We start from the raw sequence: 15,479 nt of genomic DNA on the forward strand, positions 1-15,479 counted from the left end.
TATCCTGTAAATATTTCTGCCAAACAAGCTCCACTACTTGCTGTGCTGTGCCAGGTGGGTGCCATAGATGCTGAAGCAGCTCTGATTATTTTTTATAAGGAAAATGTAAGCTGTTGCTGGCTCCAAAGTGTGCTCCAAAACACACATAACTAAGGGAGAGCTTGAATTTTTGGGGTTAACAAAGCTGAGTCTGGCTTACCCTGCTCTAGAATTAAACCTCCAAGAGATTTCCAACCTCCTCTTCTCCTGGATCTCATCACTCTGGGCAGTAAAAACCTTGTGCCTCAGTTTGCCCTTTACCTCCAGCTCTTCCCCTCCCTCTTCCAAGAGAGATTTGGGAGTTAGTGATGAGCTGAGCAGCCTTGCCTGTACATCAGGCCGGCAGAGCTGCAGGATGCTGAGCTGCCAGAGCGATGGCAACGCTTTTTAATCACCGTTGCAGAGGTGACAAATGTCCCTGTCCCCCCACTTGCTTTTTTATTGCGGGTGGGAGAGGTCCTGGGGCAGATCCTAACTCTTCTTGCACAATCTCTGTGCTGTGCAGGATCCACTGGGAGCTGTTGTTGCCAACTTGGGCTGCAAGCGAGGCCAATTAAGAGTTTAATTTATAACAGGTGCAGCCCAGGAATCTGACAGCTTATTACGGATGGAGAAATGCAAAGAGGCTGGCAGAGCTCGGGAGGGAGGATGCTCTGAACAAAGCAGCTCCTGATAACCCTGGGGCACCACAGCTCTCCCCAGTCACTGGTTTTTGGGGTTAAAACACCTGCCTGAGGGGTTTTGCCTTCCTCAAGCTCCTGAATTCATTCAGGTCACAAGCACAGGGAGGAATTTGGGGGTTCTTAAATATTGGTACCCCTTTTAGTTAAATTGTGCTCTGTTTACCCTGCCAGTCTTGGGAAAGGCTGCAAAGCTGCTTTAGGGAAGTTTTAAATTTTTTCTGGAAATGACAAACTGGCTTGAGCGTGCCAACACCTAGAGCAAGAAAAAAACTTGCAATTCCTTGTTTTGATAACAGTTTCCTATGTGGGAAGTGACTTAAAGTGCAATTTTTCTTCTTGCAATTTGGGTGGTGGGCCAAGGTGCTGCTGGAACTGGCAGCTTCATCCCAGAGCTCCTCTCCACCCTTTCCCCACCACAGAAAAAGCAGGAGCAGCTTAATTAGATGGATGGGGAAAGTGGGGCAATAGAAATCCTCTTCTTGATAATGTTCTGTAGTGAAACTGGGGCTGTGCCCATGTTGTGTGCTGCCTGGAGGATGAGTCTCTCCTGAGCCCAGCTGGGGTCTGCCTGAAGACCTGCAAATAAATGGGTTGGTTAATTAAAATGAAAACTGGGAGGTCAAGTATGGAAGACTGACACCGGAATTAGGAGTGGTATGTGAAGCTTTTAGGATGATTTTCTCAGCTTGAGCTCCACAACAACTCCAGCATAGCCCTGGAGAGTTGTTTATGAAGTCCTTTATGTACCTACATAAACAACTTATTGCTGAGCTTTTCTCTGGTTTCATCCCTCCTTGCCCAGACATTAAAGCAGACTGGCTCCTTGTATTTGGTTTTGTGGGTGTTTTCCTTGTTCCATGCCTCCTTGGGAAGCAGGGTTGTTAACATGGAGACAGTCTGTACAGTGTCTGGAACAGAAAGACCACGTTGGGACCTCAGTTGCCGTTAAATGTTGTAATTTTGTAGGTCCTTTGCCTCCTAAGTGAGCCTTTCAGTGAACAAGCAACTGTGGTGTTGCTTTTTTTGCCATGCTCTGGCAGTTCTGAGCTTAGCTTTGTGCCTGCTGCCCTGTGGTGTCGATTTTGAAGGGGCTCTTGGGCTCTGGAAGTTGTTCTTCCCAAAAATATCCTGAATGTGGGAATCTTTTTGCAAGGGTTGATAGCTCTGAGCTCCCACTGATTTGGCAGTGCAGCTCCACAAGGGTTGTGGTGAGGTGGGGATGTCTCTTCTCCCAGGTAAGGAGTAACAGGAGAAGAAAAAATGGCCTTGGGGGAGAATTTAGGGAGGTTTAGGTTGGAAATCACAGAGAATTTATTCACTGGAAGGGTTGGAACAGGCTGCCCAGGGCAGTGGTGGTGTCACCATCCCTGGAGGGATTTAAAAGCTGTGCAGATGTGGCACTTGGGAACATGGATCAGGGCTGGGTGTGAGGATTGGACAGCATGGTCTTAGAGTGCTTAATTTAAATTTAAACCTAAATGATTCCAGGAGTTTGCTATGGTAATCCATCAGAGCAAGAAGTGGAGTCTCCATAGCCAGTCCTGACCCTGGGAGGATGTTGGGATATAATCAAGTTGTCAGTGTTTGGGATCAATCCTGTGCTGGAGAGCTGGGAAAAGGGAATGATGAGGGGTCCTTGCACTTCCCAGCTTTATGTGCCCCACTTGGAGCTTCCTGGTGTGCCATGATTGGAACTTGGGCAATCATTGCATGCAAGCTTTCATCCAGCTGTGCAGTGGGCTGGCATCCTGGCAGGCATGGATCACACTCCATCATCCCATAGATCCCTTAAACCCTCCACAGGCTGTGCCCTTCTGGGACACAACATCAACTCAGCTTGATTAACTCACTCCACACTCATAAATCGAAGGAAGTGGATTTGGGGAAGAACTTTCCTGCCTCCAGTGAAAGTTGCCTTTAAATTATTTAACAAGCTGCTTAAGCGACTCAGCCATTTTGCATGGAATTTGTCAGAGCTCCATCGGCTCAACCCAGAGCAATGTGACAGCCATACTTTTATTATGAGGAGCCTATTAATCTTGGAATAGCGCTATTTGTTTTCCTCTCTTGCTTTTATGGTGCTTAAAAGCATGTATCTTCTCCTGAAAATCAATAACTGAAGCTATGAATAATAAAAAACACTGCAGTGAATGACTCGTAGAGATCCTACGGCTGGAAGTTGCAGCAGTAATGACTCTGTTTGCTATCCATTAAGTATGTGAACTCGGAAGAATTATGCAGATTATAATAGCTGTATCAACATAAGTATGTTTTGCTGATAGACTTTCCTGATTGGATCCACGGGATATAAGCCTGCTAATCCCTTGTGCAGAGGACCTGATTATGTGAGAGTGCTCTGCAGATCTGCAGATAGGAAGTTAAGAAACAATTAAAAAAAATGTTGGCTGTTGTGTTGGGTTTCTCAGAAACGCTGTGTTTGGGTTCATTCATGAAGCAAAGGTTTTTTTCCGTGTCTTTGGATTCCAAAAGCTCAACTCCAAGCTGTGGTGTAAATGGAGATGTTTTATTTACAATAAGTGCAAATTGTCCTGTACTGAGCCTTAAATGTCCTTTTATGCTGCCATGGACCCCTCCTTGCCTTCAGCATTTCAGTGATGCTGCTGAAGCTCATAATGGAACTGCAATGGGGAAAGAAAAAAAAAAAATCCCACCCTGTAATTAAACTAATCAGCTTGCTGCACACTTGGCACAAGGTTAAACGTCATTGCAGTTCCGTGGGTAAAATTCTGCATGTAAGATCTGCTTATTAATATCACCTTGTTAATCTAGTGTGTCACCTCGGGAGGTGACAGTGTGTTCTCAGGAGGTGACAGCGTGCTCTCACAAGTGACAACATGCTCCACAAAATCTGCTTCCTTCTTTTCTTACAAGGCTCCAGCTCTCAGGAAGCTGGGGAAGCTCAGGCTGTGCTCCAGGCAAGTGATGGATGCTCCTTGCATGGCTGGCCTGTCACTGGGGAGTTGTCTCAATACTGTGTCCCAGTGTGGTTCCTTGCTGAAAGAGAGACTTTGAGGGGTGGGAGAGTGTCCTGGGATGGAGTGGAGCTGGGAAAGGCTTGGAGAGTCAGCTCTGTGGGAAGAGGCTGGCAGGGCTCAGCCTGCAGAAAATGAGGCTTGGGGGGGACTTTCTCACTCTCTACACCTCCCTGACAGGAGGGTGCAGCCAGGTGGGGCTCTGCTCCCAGGGAATAAGGGACAGGACAATGGGAAACTCCTCAGATTGCGCCAGGAGAAGTTTAGGTTGGACATTCAGAGGAATTTTTTCATGGAAAGGGTGGTCAGGCTTTGGCAGGGGCTGCCCAGGGAGGCTTGGAGTCCCCATGCCTGGAGGTGTCCAAGGGACACCTGGATGTGCTCTGGGCTAGGTGACAAGGTGGAAAGCACTCAGCAGAAAAAGATCCCCCAGTCAGCAGAGATGAATACAAATTTGAAGTATGTTTTTAAACTTTTTTTTAGTTTTAATTTTTTTTTTTTGGCGGGGGGAGTCATGAAAGCACCTTTCCATCAGAATATATTCCAGCATTTCTGCTCTGTAATGAGGTTGGGGGAGCAGCATCACAGCTCAGTGGAGTTTTGGGGATCACAGTGGGATCTTGTGCTCTGTGAACTGGATGACTCTGTGACGGTATTTGCTGCAAAACTCCTTTGTTTTTTGGGAGCAATCAGCCCTGGGGTGGGATGCTTCAGCTGTGTCTCTATGTGGGAGAGGTTTGCAGCTGGCAGTACTACCTGGAGTGGCCCTTTTGTCCTTGTGTCTGTCTCTTAGCCCCTACTCAGCTTGAATTTTGCCTCAAGGATGGCCAAAAAAAGGAAGTTTACAGCTTGACAGTGCTGCAGGATCCACAGGAGAATCATTTATAGCTTGAATTCCACCTGAGATCTGAATGCACTGAATTCTGGTGGGGAAACTCCAGTGGAGGGAGCTGTGCTGATATTACAGTATCAGCCATAGGGTTGCCCTCATCTTCCCCATTCAGCAAAAGTGGAAGAGCCAAGCTGTGGATTGGGTTAGATGAGGAATTTATTATCAATACTGGTTATTTTATGCCTGGAGAACCCACTCTACTCTCTGCCATGAAGGTGTTGCCACATGCAGCAAGCCTGCCCTACCCCAACTAGCATCTCATTAGCAAATAAAACCGTTCTTTTCGGGCTAATGCTGGGAGTTAATGTGATGTGAGCATCACCAAACCCCAAACGTGCCGCGTGCAGAGCGGGGCGAGCCGCAGTGATGAATGTCACGCGAAACTCCGAGGCACTAATTGAAGGTGGCTTCAACAGAATATTCAATTAATGCTCTCTGCGTCGCAGACAGTCTGGAAAAGGCGCTGTTTTCTCCCGAGGATCTGTGTTACTGTGCAACAAACAGATGAAAATGAACCGTTTTACGGCCTTCTAATTGAAAGTCGATGCACTGGTTTTATTAAAATTTTCATGGTGGGGGGAGCTGGATGCCTCAAGGGCCCAGTAATGGGATGAATAAGCTCCCTCTCCTCTGCTGCCTTGCATCCAGCCTCGGGCAGAAGGGGCTGAAAATAAATTCCTGAGATGTCCCTGGTGGGATCTGTGGCCTCAGCATCTCTTGTGCCCATGGATCCGTTTTCTGTGGCTGCTGCAGGATCCTGGGAAAGGCTGCTTGGTGGGGACTGGTGGGGAAGGAGAAATGGCTTTTCCCATTATTTTCCTTTTTTGAGGTAAAAAACTAGGTTTCTTCTGGCTTTGAGTCTTTTTCACTCTTTCTTGGTGCCACACATTGAGGAGTGGAAGTTTATTAGTAGGAGCATGGAGGAGAAGGAGCTTCTCTGCCCTTCCCTATCATCTCTCCAGGGCAGGCTGTCCCACAGGGTGGGGAATGAAATAATTAAAGTAACATTTTTCTATTTTTTTCTCTTGTCATCCTGCTCCTCGCATTTTCCAGCCAGTGTTTGGCTGCCTGGGTAGCTGCAACTCTTCCCAGCCTGCCTGAGAAGCCATGGAAGCTCTGGAGGACATGACTGGGAGTGATTTGTTTCCTCCCTCTGCCATTTTAGCAGCTCCTCTCTTGCCTGATCTATCAAGTTCCAAAGGGATTTGCTATATATTTTAAGGGAAATACCTGGACCAGTGTGGTTGCAACCTCTGGGTGCTGGGAAGCAGCAAAAGGAAGATGTTTTCCACGCAGCTTCTAAAAATCCGTGTGTTTGATGAATAAAGCTGTTATCTGAGCCATTCTGTGGGGTTTCATCTGACTATTAATTTATCCTCTTGCCCCCAATGATGATTTAGCTGTTTTAAAGCCTTATTTACGATGAGTTCCTATCCCCATTTTGTCACGGTGATGCTGTTGTGACAATGGGAATTTACAGTTCTTCCCGACAAGAGCCTGTAAACCAACCGGCTGGGTATTTTTTTGTATTCCTACAGGCCTAATTTGTAACATAAAGCACTTAATAATCGTTATTAATGAACCTGCTGTGGTCGGTCTATAGACCCAGCTGGAAATCACATCTGCCATCAGATTTGCTGCAAACTCTTGGAGTTGAGGGAGGTGTGAGCAGCCAATGTGCTGCCCAAGGAGCAGCAGGAGCTTTGTTTTTTGGGGACACTCACAGAAATCTTAAAATCTGAATGGCTGCTGGGTGAGGTAGGAGGATCATAATAATGAGGATTAAAACCCCAACTGCTGGTTTCTTTGGGACAGGGCTGTTGGGACAATTAAATCCATGCTGATAAACAATTGCTGGGGACTTTAGTAAACATCCTTAGGGGTTTTCAGACCCATTTGTCATTTAGAACAGAAAACAGCCAAGATTTTTACAGCCAGCTAGGGATTTCTGACCAGTTCCAGTCTTGGATATCCAACCTGGGATGGAAGGATAACAGATGCTTCTCATTTATCCCTGTTGGTTGTGTGTGACCTTGAGGAAGGTGTTTAATCTTCATTCCTGGCTGGAATGAGGTGATGTTGTATTCCTTTGGGTCATGGCCAGAGTGGTGTAAAGATCCAGGCAGCACAAGCTTTACTGGTAATATCTTTGATTAAACCTTGCAAATCTCATTCCTGGTAGTCCCTCCTGTCTCAGGATATTCACTGACTTGGGATATCGGGCTCAGCTCTGAGTGGAAGCAGTTTCATTACAAACAGCAAATTAAAATGTTGTTTGGAAGCGTACAGATGCTTTCGAGCAATGATGTCAGTAATTAGATGACTTCAGAGGGTTTAATCAGCTGAGCATCCCCCAGCTAAGCCCTCCTTTCCCAATCCCCATCCCTGTGCCTTGACCACGGTGTAGGAAACGAGGTAATCCTTTGAAGTATCACGAGCAGATCTTCGCAAGGAGGATATTTTGCATAATTGGTTTCTGACAAGGCCTAAAACACTATTTAGAGTTGCACGGCTGAGTGTTAATTTATGCCTGTTCTCCTCGGCGTAACTTCGTTACAGGAAAAGTGTTATTTATGATGCTGGCTCAGATCTATTGTGTGTTGGTGGGAGCGCTGGGATAATGGAGATGTATGGCTCGTTGTGGCAAGAAGCTATAAAAGAAATGGGTAGATGCTTCTCTGCAGTTATGGACTTAATTTTTTAATGTGAGCTATGGTAGCGATTGAGAGTGATGTGATCTGATAGTCAATAGGAAGCAGGATGGCACAGGGTTTTTTTTTTTTTTTTTGCTTTTTTTTGGGAGGAATAACTTTTTTCTTGGAGATGCTGTTGAGCATCCTCGCTTCTACCAGCATTTGAAGTGATTTGAAATCAGAATAGTGGATATTGACACGTTGCTTCTTTGTTTCTCTTTAATTAAATGTGAGAATTATACTTAAGCTTAAATCATATGAAAATTTAATCCTGTATATTTAATATGATAAAACAGTCTAGAAGAGGTGAATAAATGGTGTTTTGCTGTCATCAATTTGATGCTTGTTGACTACTTCAAGCACTTCTACTTGATGGAGAGGGTGACTCTATCCTCATCCAATTCTGAAATACATTTGAAATACATTTTCATGCCCTTCCACCAGTGAAATTCTGTCTTCAGCTGCGAGTTTTGCTGGTGGTGGCTTTGATTTGAATGGGAGCGAAAAGCTGCATTTCCTCACTCCTTTAAAACACTACAGGCAGGAACATATCTTGGGCTTGCATTACCTTATTTATGTCTTTGTTGCAGAAGCACAACAGGGAAACAATTGAAGGAAAACAAGACTGAGGTTAAAGTTGTTTTGAAACAATGCAAATACGGGATTTGAGGAGTATCAAAGCAGGATGATTCAAAGTTGTCGGATGTGATTTTTCTTTTTTTCCTCCCTCTTCTGTGAAATGAAATTTCTGCACAAAAAGACCTGACTCCGCAAAGTGCTTCTCTTCCAACAAATCTCATTTCTCTGACGGAAAGTGGTTCCATCCCAGCTTTTTCCAGTCAAACTTGCAACTTACCCTTTCCTGGGCCAGATTTATTCCTTCTCTCGACATGTTTCCTTGCAATCCAGCCATCCCCAAAGCCCTGGGAAAGGAATCAAAACACCTCTGGGTACTTCAAAGGGTGGAAGTCACTCTGGCACGTCGTGTTAGATGTCCTGCGACAACTAATCCATGTGATGTGACCCCTTCCCAGGTGTCCCTGCCTCTCTCAAAGGCCTTGAAAGGAGCCCTGACAGACTGAACTCAACTCCTGCTTAAATCACCTGCCCGTGGCTCTGAAAATGCAGGGGACTGGGGGATATGAAAGAGGCACGAGGCAGATGAAATGAGAAACAAGGGGAAAGCAGGAAACACACACAGGCAGGGAAGGTGTGAGTAGAGGGAGAGAGTAAAGGCTTTACTGCAAACGGTAAAAGGCAATATGAAACAATCAGGCTGGACATAAAGCCAACAATTTACTGAGAGTTCTGCTGCAGTAAATCATGGCTGAGCTCCTTGTGATGCTGAGTGCTGATGTGAGCAGAGGGAGCTCAGGGTGGGGAGCGAAGAGCTTTGCATGAGCAGGAAGGTGGAGGGGAGGCTGTGTGGGCTGAATGTGTGTGAAACACATTTCTCCAGCCTGGAGAAGATACTGAGGTCAGACCTCATCTGGGTCTGCAGCTTCCTCCTGAGGGGCAGCTGTGAGCTCTGCTCTCTGTGACCAGGAACAGGGGGAATGGCTGGAGCTGTGCCAGGGAAAGGTTTGTTGGATATTGGGAAAAGGTTGTTCCCCTAGAGGGTGCTGGCACTGCCCAGGCTCCCCAGGGAATGGGCACAGCCTGAGGCTGCCAGAGCTCCAGGAGAGTTTGGGCAGCACTGCCAGGGATGCACAGGGTGGGATTGTTGGGGTGTCTGTGCAAGGCAGTAGCTGGACTCAACCCTTGCAGGTCTTTTCCAATTCAGGTTATTCTATAATTCTATGAAAACCACATGTCATCCTGGCTTGGTTCATAAAATGCACATCATCAGCTTTGTGGGACAGCCTGGAGAATGCAGTGAAACTGCTCCTTCTTGGCTTCCCCATGGACTTTCCTGCAAACCCATAACTTCTTGGGAGCTACTTGGGAGAGGAAAACTACACCTGTGCTCCAGTGCATTGAGGCTTAGAGTAACACCCATAAGAAATGGAAGGAATTTATTGTTTAGTCTTGAAATCTCATCCCTAAATGATGCAGAGGATACTTGTTAATATTCTCTTGGAAGGCTGTTTGTGATGATTCTTCACTTTTCACATTGCATTTAAAATTTTTTCTTTAAGGGCTATCACTTAAAATATTCTTTGCAATTATGGTTGTTAAAAAAAACCCACCACAACTTAAAATCCCCAAGGTCAAAGCAGTCTCTTCTTTATATGGCTTGCAATAAATTACTTGAAGTCTATTCATAGCATAGGGAAGACCTTTTTATGTAGAAAGGATCATTATAGAGTTGCCAGGTCGTTAATTACATTGGGTTCTTCTACTTGCTATGTGAGTCATTTCCTTGAAGCAGCGAAGATCCTGGTGAGAGATAATGCAGTAAAAAGTGCATTAAAATGCTTCAAATGTCCTTTTGCTCATATCTGTACATCAGTCAGAACGACAACTGATTCTGAAAGGGCACTGCCAATTTAAATCAATAATTTTTTACTGGTGTGACTGTGACCCATAGAGATATTTGGTGTCAAGGCAGGGGGTTGGTACCACGCTCCTTGTTGATGCTCAGAAGTATTAAAGTTTAATAGACTCTCCAGTCCTGTCCTGGCTTTCTGTCATGTTGGTGAAAATCCAGAATTGCTCCATTGCTGCCAGGGGAGAAATGCAGGTGCAAGAGCAGAATCCAACCCTCAGTGCCTTATTTACCAGTCCAGCCACCTGCTTGAGGAGATAAAGCAGCTGCTATCTTAGCAGCTTTAAATGTGACATTCAGCCAGTTAGATGCCTGGCCCCCTCATCACTTGAGATGCTTGTTGATTTTTCTTAAATGTCACAAGAGTTTTTAAACTCGATTTGAATTCGGCTGCCAGGCTTGGGGTGGCAGTGCTGTCACCTCCTGTATGGCTCTCCCACGAGGTCCTGTCAGTGTGTGGGTGTCAATTCAAATGTGGAGGTGAGGGGAAATGAGCCCCTTATTTACCCCTTATTTTGCTGTTATTTACCTCCCTTGCCATATGCCTTTCCATAGGCATTGGTGTGGGGCTGGGGATGAGCTGTTCCCACCCTGTTTTCCTTCCATCCCACGATGGTCAGAGAGAGGAGCAGTAAATAAATCCATTCTAGCTTTTTCTAAGGTGTTTTTTTAAATAGTGCCCAAAATAAATGTTTTGCAAAGGGAAAACTCAGCCCCTTTTCTCTATGTTTTTATCCTTAAGCACCCTCAGAGTAACTCCAATGCATTCCCATTATCATCTTCTGCTTGCCTTGGAGGTGATGGCATCCCTTGGAGGTGATGGCATCAGAAGGAAGAGGAGGTTTTATCTTTCACTCTTGCTTTCCAGAGGGAATTTCCTCATGTTTATGGGGGGAAAAAGCTGAGGAAAAGCCCTTGGGAGGTGTCAGCTCTGTCTCTGCCCATTCTCCATTCAGGTTAGGTCTCCCTTGAAGGCTGTGCAGGAATGCAGCCTGTTGGGACACTGATTCTGGTTGGAACAAGGAGCAAGCAGCAGCTCATCCAAGCAGATCCAAGAGGCAGAGTCAGACCATGAAGCTGTGAGGTGAATCCATTCTGGATTTGGCTCCCATGAGAAGGGCTGTGAAGGTGGTTCCAGGTAAAGCCAGGCAGGATTCCTCCTGCCTCCATTGGCTCTGAACAAGGTGGGTTGTGGCTGGGAGAATAATCCATGCTCTCCCAAGGTCTCCAGGCCCCAGTGGTTTGCCAGTCCCTCAGCAGGTGTTTGAACCTCGAGGGGAAACATCCTCTGCATTGGAAGGACCATTGTTGTCATCGATGTGGCTCTTTGGGACAATTGGCACTTCAGACTATTGAGGTCCTCAAACCATGGAGCTGCTCCAAATCAGCATTGCTTTGTAGCCTTAAAGCTTTGTCAGCTGGAGATCACCTCAAAGCTGGAAATTGGTGGTTTTTCAAGAGCTGTGGAGACAGAGGTGTTCAAGGCCAGGCTGGACAGGGCTTGGAGCAATCTGTCCCTGTGGAAGGTGGCACTGGCCATGGCTGGGGTTGCAGTGAGATGGCCTTTGGGGTCACTCCCAACCCAAACCATTCTGGGCTGCTGTGAGGAGGAGGAGGAGGAAGAGTGCAGCCACAGAATCCTGGGCACTGCTCTGTGCAGGTTGAGCAGCGTTTGCAGCACTTGGAGAGTCTGGCAGGAGCTTTGCAGGGGCCAGGGTGGCCGTGGGGCAGGACAAATGTGCTGTGTCTAATCACGAGCTCAAAGCCTTCACTATCAAACCTTCAGCCTTTCACAGCCTAATTACAACTTGCCTGGTGCATTGGTTACGATGAGCAATGAAGATATAATCGCTGCTGTTATTTGTCCTTCCTGGCTCCAGCTGTTAAAACAATTCCTCCTTCATAGCCCAGACAATTTCATGGCTTTAATGTGTCCCCACCGCTCCCCAATCCTGCATGTGAGGAGCCATGCACCACAATCTCCATGAAAGCAGCCTATTTCCTGCGTGAAGCCCGTGAAATTGGGGAAGATAATATTTTCAGAGCTGCTGGTACCCTGATTGCATGTTTGTTTGAAATGACAGTTTATGTTGTCTCTCTCTTTCATTAGGGAGGTTCAGCGATCGCGATGTTATTAACTAACAACAGCACTCACTGCATATAAACATGATTCCGCAGAGACACTCCAAGGAGCACTTGAAGGCAGAGGGGAGGGAGATGGAGAAGGAAGATGTGATGTTTCTTGCTTCTTTTCCCTTTTTTTTTCCTTTCCAGAGGAGGGAAGGTTTGGAAGAGATTTTTAACTAGATTAGAAGCTCAGAAGGGTTTTGTTTTGTACTGAAAGCCGTGAGAGCAATGAGGAAGAGCAGCACTGACTCCAGTGGGATTTGTCTGGCATTCCTGCAGTGCTGAGCTCTTGCAGGGCTCCAGACAGAGCACTGGGAAGCTCCTTTCAGTGTCTGAAACAAAACTTTCCATCTCCAAACGCTTGATGTTGGCATCCTTGGCTGCTCATACCACACATGAATCCATATAATAAAATTAAATGAATAATCACGTCATGCAATAATGACACATTAACAATCTTCATTACAGCAAATGATATAAAAGCAGGTATTTCCCAAACTTGTATGTGTTAGAAAACTTGGTGATTTGACCTTGATAAACCTTCTAAAAGTTTTGTAAGAAAAAAAAAATAATCTGCCCTCAGACCCTCTAACACAGTGAATGGTGAATGGATTTGTAATTTTTTTTATGACAGAAAATAGCAAAACTTGTATTATATAGCTTTTTCCTGCCTTTTTTCCCCCTTGTATCATCAGTTTGGACAGGCCCAAGTATCATCTCCATCAGGGTGGGAGATGAGGGTTTTATGTTTCCCAAGCAGGTTCTTTCTCAGAATCCAGTTGTTGAGGTGTAACGTTCCGTGCTGCAGCTCTATCCACCTCCCCCTGTCTGCAGCATCTCCTCAAGCAAATCCTTCCTCTGCTCCCAGCTCTGCATCAGACAAATGCTGTCACTTAATTACCAGCCCGTGACTCCAGCCCAGCAGTCGCTGTCCAAAGACTCATCACAGCCCTGTGACAACTCCTGTGACAGGACAGCTCTGCCAGGGGAGCCAGGGCTGCAGGATTGTCTTCCCTTGATGCAATTTAGGGATGGGAATCAGTGGGGACTAATGAAAGCTGCTGCTGGGGGGAGGGAAAGGTAGCAGGGCCTTTCAGATTTTATAAGGATGTTGCTGGATGATGAGTTGCTGGAGTTTTCATGGGCAGAAGCTTCTGCAGCTAAAATATCCCACTCAGAATTCCAGTAGCATCTCGAAATATCCCTGCTCAGGTCTTGCTGTGCAACTTAGGGGGAACTGGACTGTAAAAACAGCATTTTCCCCAGGCTCTCCTGGGGTCCATATGGAAAACCAGCAGTATCTGGAGGCTGATAGTGACGACAAAACAGAGTTAATCTGTGTCATTTGCCCTTAGAAATACCAGAAAGGCAGCTCTGGCTGTGGGGCCAAGTGGTAGGAGCTGTGGTTGTTGCATCTCTTGCTGGGAGAACAGGAACTGGTTATCCTGCCAGGACTGGGGCTCGTTGGAGGGCTCTGCCCTTAAATCCGTGCTGTCTGTGTGATGGAGGAAGAAGCTAAATTGTTTGGTGTGTGCAGCAGCACCCAGCCTGCCTGGTGGATGTGCTGCTGATTTCCCATGCTGCTGGTGCTGCTTCTTATTAAACATAAATAGCTGTGAAATGGACTTGGGGAGAGGGGAGAGGGGGGAGATCTATCCTGAGGTATGGAACTTGCTTAAAATGAAGCCAGTCGGGTTGTTTATAGCCAAGACTGCCCATTATAAGATCCTGTTTGCAGCGAGTTAACTCTCTGCCAAGCGATAATTGTTCAGGCTAAAAATTTCCATGCTGTAAGTCTGCCTGGGGCTATGTGAAATTGGGGGAGAGGGGGTGGGTTTTGTCTGGTTTAAGGAAAAAGAAAAAGTAACTTAAATGAAGCTGAAGAGATCCAGTCTCTCCATGAGATGGAGGCAGAGACTTGGAGTTTGGCAGGGAGGCTGTGCAGGAGCCAGGACTGAGCAGGGAGAGAAGCGATGGGTCTAGAGAGAGATAACTGTCTATTTTCATCTCTACCCCCTCATAAACAGCAGACTTTGTGTCTCTAATCACTGTTGTTGTGCTCAGCCCTGGATGGGCTGCTTGGTTCATGTGGATCTCCTGGCTCGAGAGAGAAAAGGTTCAGAGAGATTGTTAAAGGGGTTTGATGAAAGGTGTAACAATTTAGGAAATGGCAGAAGGCTCCTTTTAAGCCTTAATTTGGCCATTTGCATGGGTTTGTTCACTGTGATTGCTTGAAATGATGTAATTGGGTGTTATTTTCTCTATGGGAGAGCTTTGTCTACTGGCAGGAAGTGAGAGCTCCAGAGCAAACACACCTCCTGGGCTCTGCTGTGTGTCCATCCTGCAGGAATAACCATGGACAACAAAGGATGGGGAAGGCTGGAGATGTCCTTGGATGCTGCTGTCCAGCAGGCTGTGGTTAGAACATTTCTGAGCTGCATGTAACACTGCTCTTGCTCCAAATCCCTTTTCTCCCTGAATTTGATCTCTTACAGAAGTTTTTCCCCGCTCTTGTGCCTTTCACAGCACCCTGGTACAACAAGTTTGAGTTAATTAATGAGTGAACTTGCATGTGCACAGAGAAAACTTTGCAGTTTTGCCCTTGAAGCCTGCAAAAACCCAGAGCCTGAGCTTGAGAGCTGCTCACCCCCGTGATGCTGGTGGAGGAAGCCAGGGAGCTGCATCCTTTCCATGTCCCTGGGAGGAATGCTGGGCTGGGTTGGTACCCAAGCCCCCTCAGAGGGGTGGGCTGGCACTGCTGCAGGGCCATGTGGAGCCCTCCCTGCATGTGCCAGCTGATTAGAAAGCAGAAGAATGGCAAGAGAAAATGAAAATGAAAATGGGAAGGAGCTTGACAGCCCATGGAGAGGTATTTCAGCTGCAACACAAAACATTTGGTGGTAATTATAGAATAACCTTCATTTAAATGCAAATAAGCCTGTAATTAAGATAAGGGCTCTGTCATTTGCCAGTATTCCTCCTTCCTTCCCTTGCCAGCCATGGCTTTGGAGATGTTCCCCATCTCGCTGTGGTGCTGCCTGTTTGTCCAGGGGCTGCTCTGGTGAGGGATGAGCGATAAAGGAATCCAGTTGTGCTGCCCTTGGAGCCAATCCCAGCTGAGCAGAGCAGCCTGGGATGATAGGGCTGTGTGCTGCTTGGATCCTGTGGCTGACAGCTTCTGCTAAAACCCTCACTCCTCACTCATCCTAGCTCTCTGAGACTTGAGAGCTGGGTTTGGGCTGTGCTTGGATGCTGTTGAGATGAAGATCTCTATGGGTCCTGCTGTGTCCTGCTGCATCTGGGAAGAGCTGGGGGATTAGTTTGGAGCAGAGTTCACTTAGGGTCAGAGTGGTCTGCAGGTGCCGCTGCCAAGGTGAGGTGTAAACAGCGTTGTGGAGGGAATTTACACCTCCTTGAAGTGAGCAGTGGTGTTCACTGGGAGAGGAGGATGTTACCCTTGGTGTGAGCTGCTCAGAACCAGGTGAAGCCGAGTGGACAGGCTGAGTTGGAGTCAACTACACAGGGAGTAAAAATGGAGTAACAACACTCATCATTCCATTCTGG

This window comes from Lichenostomus cassidix, chromosome 24 (genome assembly GCF_008360975.1).
Source record: "Lichenostomus cassidix isolate B80296 chromosome 24, HeHo_3.0, whole genome shotgun sequence".
NCBI classification, from domain to species: Eukaryota; Metazoa; Chordata; class Aves; order Passeriformes; family Meliphagidae; genus Lichenostomus; species Lichenostomus cassidix.